Genomic DNA, 8607 nt, shown 5'->3' on the forward strand with positions numbered 1-8607 from the left:
TCCGTTTCCATCTCTTCCTGTCCTCTGCATCTTCCTCTGTCACACCAGCCACCTGCATGTCCTCCCTCACCACATCCATAAACCTCCTCTTTGGCCTTCCTCTTTTCCTCTTCCCTGGCCGCTCCGTATTCAGCATCCTTCTCCCAATAGCCACCTCAATCTTGCCTCTCTTGCTTTGTCTCCAAACCGTCCAACCTGAGCTGTCCCTCTAATATACTCGTTCCTAATCCTGTCCTTCTTCGTCACTCCCAAGGAAAATCTTAGCATCTTCAACTCTGCCACCTCCAGCTCCACCTCCTGTCTCTTCATCAGTGCCACCATCTCCAAACCATACAACATAGCTGGTCTCACTACCATCTTTTAAACCTTCCCTTTAACTCTTCCTGGTACCCTTCTGTCACAAATCACTCCTGACACTCTTCTCCACCCACTCCACCCTGCCTGCACTCTCTTCTTCACCTCTCTTCTGCACACCCCGTTACTTTGGACAGCTGACCCCAAGTATTTAAACTCATACGCCTTCATCCCCTCCACTCCTTGCATCCTCACCATTCCACTGTCCTCCCTCTCATTCACGCATAGGTATTCTGTCTTGCTCCTACTGACTTTCATTCCTCTTCTCTCCATTGCATACCTCCACCTCTCCAGGCTCTCCTCCACCTGCATCCTACTGTCACTGCAGATCTTCATTCCTGTCTTTATTTTCATGATATAATAAAACTGGGTAAACTGTTTATGGTCATGCATTTGCAACTCACACTCTACAGTTGACTCAGATCGGACAGTGACAAGAATATGCAACACTTCCTCTTCTGACTGCAACCTAGAGGAAGTTTTTCCTTTATACCAACATGTTTTTTGGAATATCAAAACTCTTTTAATAACTTTTGATCATGTTACCTGATCTGAATCAACTGTAGGTGCGCATGCGCGTGGATCGGGCAACAACGGAGAGCAGCGTTGGTCGAGCGAGCTAGAGAGTGAATGAAGAGAGGGAGCGGCGACGGCGATAAAAAACGTTTTTTGAAGGTTTTTAATCGCCGCACTCATGAGGGGGGTCTTCATCATACAGGCATAACTGTGCAAAAGAATAGGCTGCTAGGTCCAGCAGTTTACGAGATTAGCCGTGGACACACACACATACACACAAGCGTGTCCGTGTGCCCAAACGCACAACCCCCCCCCCCCACCCCCATTGTCCACCTGGCTGGGATAAAAAGGAGATCTCCTTGTCGTGACGCTCAAACATTATTTTTCATTGAGATGTTTCACTGCCGTCATTCACCAGATCGCATCATCACACCATATACGGATACGGTGGTTCACATGACTGAGACATTGTGGGTTTATCAATAGAGTATTTATAGTGTGGCGAATTCAGGGGCAGCTGGGACGCGAACCCGGGTCGCCGCGCTAACCAGTCAACTTAAGGTCCAACCCGTTAGCCAGGGGGCTAGCGAGTCTACTCAACCGTGGTCGTTACATTACCCCTCTCCTTCGGGAAGCGCATCCCCACGCTTCAGCATATCAGCTCCCTCACGACTCTGGGCTCACGCGCTTCCGATGGCCTCACGGTCTCACCATCCCACTTCTGACACCAATGTCGCCAAATCGGGGGGCAGCCGGGAACCGCCGCAGCCGAGACGTGAACCCGGGTCTACCGCACCATGGGCGACTATGTTAACTAGTCGACCAAAGTGACTGACCGGTTAGCCAAGGGCTAGCGAGTCTAGTTATGCTATGCTAGGATTCCTTTAACTTTTAGCAATCACTTGAATTTTGGTCATTGTGGTTGATTTGAGGGAGGACGACCCCCTCTACCATCCCCTTTGAGATAACAGCACTGTGTGATATATCTTAATCTTAAATAACTCTATCATAAACCACCCCAATTTGATATGCAGCATTTTTTTTTTTGGCTTGAAGTTCGTGACATGTATGTAGTGCTGGGTGATATAGAAAATATTATCATGACAGTCGCAGGGTATTTTAAACAACATCGATATACATCTGCTTATATACAAAAATATCATGTTCAAGAATCCAGCTTAAGCTCATGACATTGAATTGCTTGGTAATGTAAAGTGTAATATCAAACCATCAAAGCAAAACTGGTATTGAAATTATATTCCCTCAAATATTTCAGACGTCATCTGTGAGAAATTTTACTGAACAAATTGTTGGTTTCATCAATTTAGATAACAAAATTGTGTATCACAATATAACATGCGAATTTCATCACGATAAAATACCATTGAAAGACGCTAAACAATAATACTGAACCTAACTAAGCACATGGCACATAATGTTCCTGAGACATAATGAATGAATAGTGTAAAATAAAATAAATTCCTAATCCATTCAAAAGCATAATGAGTATAGAGTTATAAGAAAAACATGCTGTGCTGCATAAACAAAAGGGCGTTTAATCACAAAACTGAACCATAATGTTTTGTTCACATCAAACGCGAAGCAATTTACAAGATTACATATGGAGTCAATGCAAAGATGCGAATAATTCGCGCGCTGCGAATATCCGAAATGCAGGGTGGCCGGGGGAGGCTCATTAATATTCATAAAAGAAGCGCCGCCTGATTGGCCAGTGAGTGGCAGGGGAAGCCTCATTAATATTCATAAAAGGGCTGCCTGATTGGCCGGTGAGTGGCAGGGGAAGCCTCATTAATATTCATAAAAGAAGCGCTGCCTGATTGGCCAGTGAGTGGCTGGGGGAAGCCTCACTCACTGGCCAATCAGGCAGCGCTTCTTTTACGAATATTAATTAGCCTTCCCTTGCCACTCACTGGCCAATCAGGCAGCACTTCTTTTATGAATATTAATGAGCCTTCCCCTGCCACTCACTGGCCAATCAGGCAGCACTTCTTTTATGAATATTAATGAGCCTTCCCCTGCCACTCACTGGCCAATCAGGCAGCACTTCTTTTACAAATATTAATGAGCCTTCCCCTGCCACTCACTGGCCAATCAGGCAGCACTTCTTTTATGAATATTAATGAGCCTTCCCCTGCCACTCACTGGCCAATCAGGCAGCGCTTCTTTTATGAATATTAATGAGCCTTCCCCTGCCACTCACTGGCCAATCAGGCAGCACTTCTTTTATGAATATTAATGAGCATTCCCCTGCCACTCACTGGCCAATCAGGCAGCGCTTCTTTTATGAATATTAATGAGCCTTCCCCTGCCACTCACTGGCCAATCAGGCAGCACTTCTTTTATGAATATTAATGAGCTTCCCCTGCCACCCTGCATTTCGGAAATTCGCATTCGGGCCGGACGACACCAATGGTGCGAATATGCGAATTTCACGCCATTGGCGTATTCGCGCGGGTTGAAAATATTAAACCTGAGCGAGAAATTCGCGTGACTGTGACTGTGTCGCGAAAGCCTATCACCGTTGAGATTCTCCTGACGTCACTGGCGTCCCGTTGAGGCAAAAAATTGAGGACAGGCTAATCGTCGCGGGTTCGCGTACTCGACCCTGCGGCCAAACTCTCGCCAGTAACGCGAATAAAACAAACAATCCCTCAATCAAACTCGCACACGTAAAGCGAGGCGAAAATTGGCTTCGCGTTTGGTGGCATAAGACCAAAGACTTTTTATTTCTGAGCTGTCAAATGGTTTTTAAATACACTAAAGATGTAAGAAAATCACTAAATTTTAAGGATATGTAGGCCTGTAGCTGTAGTTTAAAAGGTGAGTGCGGTTTTATTAAGCCCCCCCATCCCCCACAAACCACCATCCTCCTTGTAAAAATTGCCCCCTGCTTAGACACAGCCACCACCAATGGCACTTCCTCTTTGCAAAGAGCCCAAAAGGACTATCAAACGTGAAGAGACAATAAATAAAGTTTACTTACTCCCACTGCTTCCTCCTGGCCTGCGGTGTGTTATGCAGCTTGTGCGACTGGTGGGCCTTGATGACGTCACGGTGATCCACCAGCCCTCCTCTCCTGCGGATCGGCGGGATCTGTGGACTGCCGCCGCCGCCGCCGCCGGCCGTCACCAAGGCCAGCGACACCCGACGGGCGCGCACCTCGCCTCCGCCACCTGCGGTCCCACCCATGAAGGGCACGTCATGGTACTGCTCCACCGGGATGTCGTAGACGGTGTGGTAGTAGGTGGGATGGGCGCACACGCTGCTCCCGCTGGTTGGAGGGGGCTGACAGCGTCGCGCCCGCTGGAGGCCCTGAGACGAGGCGCTGCAGCGGCCCGGCAGCTGGGGCCACACTGAGCCGCCATGGTCCTGGTAGAGGGGGGGCAGCATGGGGCTGGGGGCAGAAAGTGTTGAGGAACAGCGGAGAGACATACAGAGGAGGCGAAGAGAGAAGAGGAGGAGGAGAAGATGGGTGGAGGTGTGACAGGATAGGAGGAGTAGGAGAAGGCTGAGATACAGGGAGTGGAGGGATGAGAGAGCGAGTGAAGAAAGATGTGAAGAGGAAGCGGGGCGGAGGAAGAAATAGAAATAGAGCGAGACTAAGCGCGGAGGGGAAAGGTAAAGGGCAAGAGAAGGAGAAAGGGGGAGAGAGACAACAGGCGGGTGAGAGGCAGAAAGTAGGACCCTACGACATCTGTTTATGTTTTCCGAAGTTGCATTTTATCGGTCCCGCTTTTTTCCCTCTCCGGTTCACTCCATTTTATTGATCTTTAGCAATTTACAGATTCTGGTCTTTTTATCTGTTTTTACTATAAGTAGGTTTGCGTTAACTATCGTAATAAAAAGAAGAGCAAAATGGCTGTTTTTTGGGGTTTTTTTGCGTCAACATTTTTTTCCTCCATCCCCATTCAACAAACCCACGTGTGTTTATTGACGGATGAACGCTGTGCTGTGCACACTCACGCACACGAGGACATGGAAGTTCGACGGACGGTCAAAAAACAAATGATGGGGGCATCCGGGGGGCGTGGCGGTCTATTCCGTTGCCTAGCAACACGGGGAGTCGCCGCTTCCGAATCCTCCGGCTTGGTGGGGCGTCCCTACAGACACAATTGGCCGTGTCCGCAGGCGGGAAGCCGGATGTGGGTGTGTGTCCCGGTCGCTGTATTAGCGCCTCCTCTGGTCGGAGGGGGAATAGCGTGATCCTCCCACGTGGAACGTCCCCCTGGCGAGACTCCTCACTGTCAGGTGAAAAGAAGCGGCTGACGACTCCACATGTATGGGAGGAGGCACGCGGTAGTCTGCAGCCCTCCCCGGATCGGCACGGCTCGGAAGAGGGAGGTAACTGGCCCAAGTACAATTCGGGAGGAAAGGGGGGGGGCGTCAAAAAACAAAAACCAAACAAACAAATTATGTAATAGCCTCCCTCGAATTCTCAAAATTACAATTCCAAATGTTTATCTCTAAAATGTTTTTTAAGTCCATTTCATGAAGCATTTAGCTAGCAAACTGACAGAGGGACTCTTAGCAGCGAAAACACTCCAATTTTTGTTCTGGAAGAACAACAAACACGGTGTCAGTGGTGTCGTGTGCAACCTAGTCCATTGGTGATAACAGAATAAATCTAAACACACGTCATTGGGCTTTCCTTATGATCAGCTATCCATCCGTCCAACCATTATCCGAACCGCTTATCCTGCCCTCAGGGTCGCGGGGATGCTGGAGCCTACCCCAGCAGTCATTGGGTGGCAGGCCTGGGGACACCCTGGACAGGCTGCCAGGCCATCACAGGGCCCCCACATACACACACATTCATACCTAGGGACAATTTAGTACGGCCGATTCACCTGCCCTACATGTCTTTGGACTGTGGGAGGAAACCGGAGCCCCCGGAGGAAACCCACGCAGATACGGGGAGACCATGCAAACTCCACACAAAGGATGACCCGGGACGACCCCCAAGGTCGACGCAACCAACAACAACGCACCTGTCTACAATCTACAACCACCACACCTGCGAGTGATCTGCTCATCACCAACCTACAAGACCCCCCCCAACCCACTGTGCCGTCGCCAGAACGTGCCTAAGCGACAGTGGGTAACGTTGTCCAGCCTACCTCGTTTACTCGTGCCTATAGTCAAACTGTCAACCCGAGTTTTCCTTCGTGTCTTCTGGTGCCCCGTTTAATCCTGTCTCCTCAAGAACCCCTTGAGCTCCGCCCTCTCCCACGGACCCTAACCTCTCACTTGGAACTCCCGGCTTTTGGATTTGGACCTCTAGCCTACCTCGTTTACTCGTGCCTATAGTCAAACTGTCAACCCGAGTTTTCCTTCGTGTCTTCTGGTGCCCTGTTTAATCCTGTCTCCTCAAGAACCTCTTGAGCTCTGCCCTCTCCCACGGACCCTAACCTCTCACTTGGAACTCCCGGCTTTTGGATTTGGACCTCTAGCCTACCTCGTTTACTCGTGCCTATAGTCAAACTGTCAATCCGAGTTTTCCTTCGTGTCTTCTGGTGCCCTGTTTAATCCTGTCTCCTCAAGAACCTCTTGAGCTCTGCCCTCTCCCACGGACCCTAACCTCTCACTTGGAACTCCCGGCTTTTGGATTTGGACCTCTAAAGGACTCACTCTCTCACGGATTACGAACCCTGGAAAACCACGCTTGGACTTTTTTCTTTTGGATCACGGACACCTTTGCCTGCACGCACATTTCATACATTGGACACGCCGTTTACGTACCGCACCACATGTAGAGTAAATACTTAGACATAGCCTAGACACACAACCCGTGGGGTCACCACACATAGTTTAGACACACATCCCACAAACAAGACGAACAACGCACCATACACAAGACACGTTATTCTTATTTTTCCTTGTTTAATTTTGTTAATAAATCCGCCCTCCCGGCGGCTAAAGATTCCCCTGCCTCCGAAACTGCCTCTTTTGGTTCCGCTCCGGCCGTTGCCATAACATATTGTAGCGAATTCGGGGGACAACGCAACCACAGGAACTGCCGCGGCCGGGAAGCGAACCCGTATCGCCCGCACCGCAGGAGACATCGCTAACCGCTCGACTAAAGGATCAGACCCACCAGCCAGCGGCCAGCGTGTCTTCTTATCCATGCACGTTACACTACCCCCCTCCTTCGGGAAGCGCGTCCCCGCGCTTAAGCATATCAGTTCCTTCACGCCTCAGGGCGCATATGCTTCCGATGGCCTTACGGTCGCTCCATCCCACTTCTGACACCAATGTAGCGAATTCGGGGGACAACGCAACCACAGGAACTGCTGCGGCCGGGAAGCGAACCCGTATCGCCCGCACCGCAGGAGGCATCGCTGACCGCTCGACTAAAGGGTCAGACCCACCAGCCAGCGGCCAGCGTGTCTTCTTATCCATGCACGTTACAATATCTTACCGTATTTCCACGTGAAAGTTGCAAGTTAAACTCTGCGTCTCTCATGTTATGACTCCTATATCAATCTAGAGCAGGGGTGTGCAATCTTATCCAGAAAGGGCCAGTGCGGGTGAAGGTTTTTTGTTCCAACCAAGCAATTACACACCTGTGTCTCCTAATTAAGTTCCTCAGCAAAGACCCTACTGGTTGATGACTGGGATCAGGTGTGTAACTGCTTGGTTGGAACAAAAACCTTCACCCACACTGGCCCTTTCTGGATAAGACTGCCCACCCTGATCTAGACAGATTAAAAAGATGAAACCAAGTTAGCAAACTCAGATGGAAGCAGTCGTGACTTTCAACATAATTTCTATAAACGGGTAACACGCCATTAGCAGCCATAATACTGTAGCGAATTCGGGGGACAACGCAACCACAGGAACTGCCGCGGCCGGGAAGCGAACCTGTATCGCCCGCACCGCAGGAGACATCACTAACCGCTAGACTAAAGGATCAGACCCGCCAGCCAGCAGCCAGCGTGTCTACTAATCCATGAACGTTACAATACTGTAGCGAATTAAGGGGGGCAGCCGGGAACCGCCGCCACGGGCGATTGCGCTAACCAGTCAAAGGGTCAGACCCATTAGCCAACCGGCTAGCGAGTCTTCCCATTCATAGTCATTACACTACCACACTCCTTCGGGAAGCACGTCCCCACGATTCAGCACATCAGCTCCCTCACACCTCTGGGCGCACGCGCTTTCGATGGCCTCACCATCCCACTTCTGACACCAATGTAGCCAAATCAGGGGGCAGCCGGGAACCGCCGCAGCCGGGAAGCGAACCCGGCTGCGGCGGATTCCCGGTTGCCCCCCGAATTCGCTACAATACTATGGAGTCTTCCGAAATGCTGCCAAAATTGTGTCTGCCGGTGACATCACTGCCAGACAATCTGTGATTGTGAAAACCGAAATCTTTTCTTTTGGTGGGCTTCGTCCAAGTAGGAGTCCCTCCATAAGAAAACGAGAAGGCGTAGCCCGTCTACGTCACAGCTGTTGTAGCGAATACCGCCGAATGCCGTACAGCGATTCAAACGTTCGCGAGTCTCCGTCCACGTCATGATCGTGGATCGTTAAACTTAGTGGAACCGACGGCTGTGAGACCGAAGAGGTGCAGGGTGACGGATTCGAGCTGCGTGTAAGCCTTTCTCCAGTCACCCTGTTAAGCAGCCCAGACTCAGAGAGGCGTTCAGGCCTGTTTCTAAAGTCCTCTTTGGTAAGACAGTGAAAGATGCCGTCTATTTTTGGAGCTGAGCAGTC

This window comes from Lampris incognitus, chromosome 5, assembly GCF_029633865.1.
Source record: "Lampris incognitus isolate fLamInc1 chromosome 5, fLamInc1.hap2, whole genome shotgun sequence".
NCBI lineage: Eukaryota > Metazoa > Chordata > Actinopteri > Lampriformes > Lampridae > Lampris > Lampris incognitus.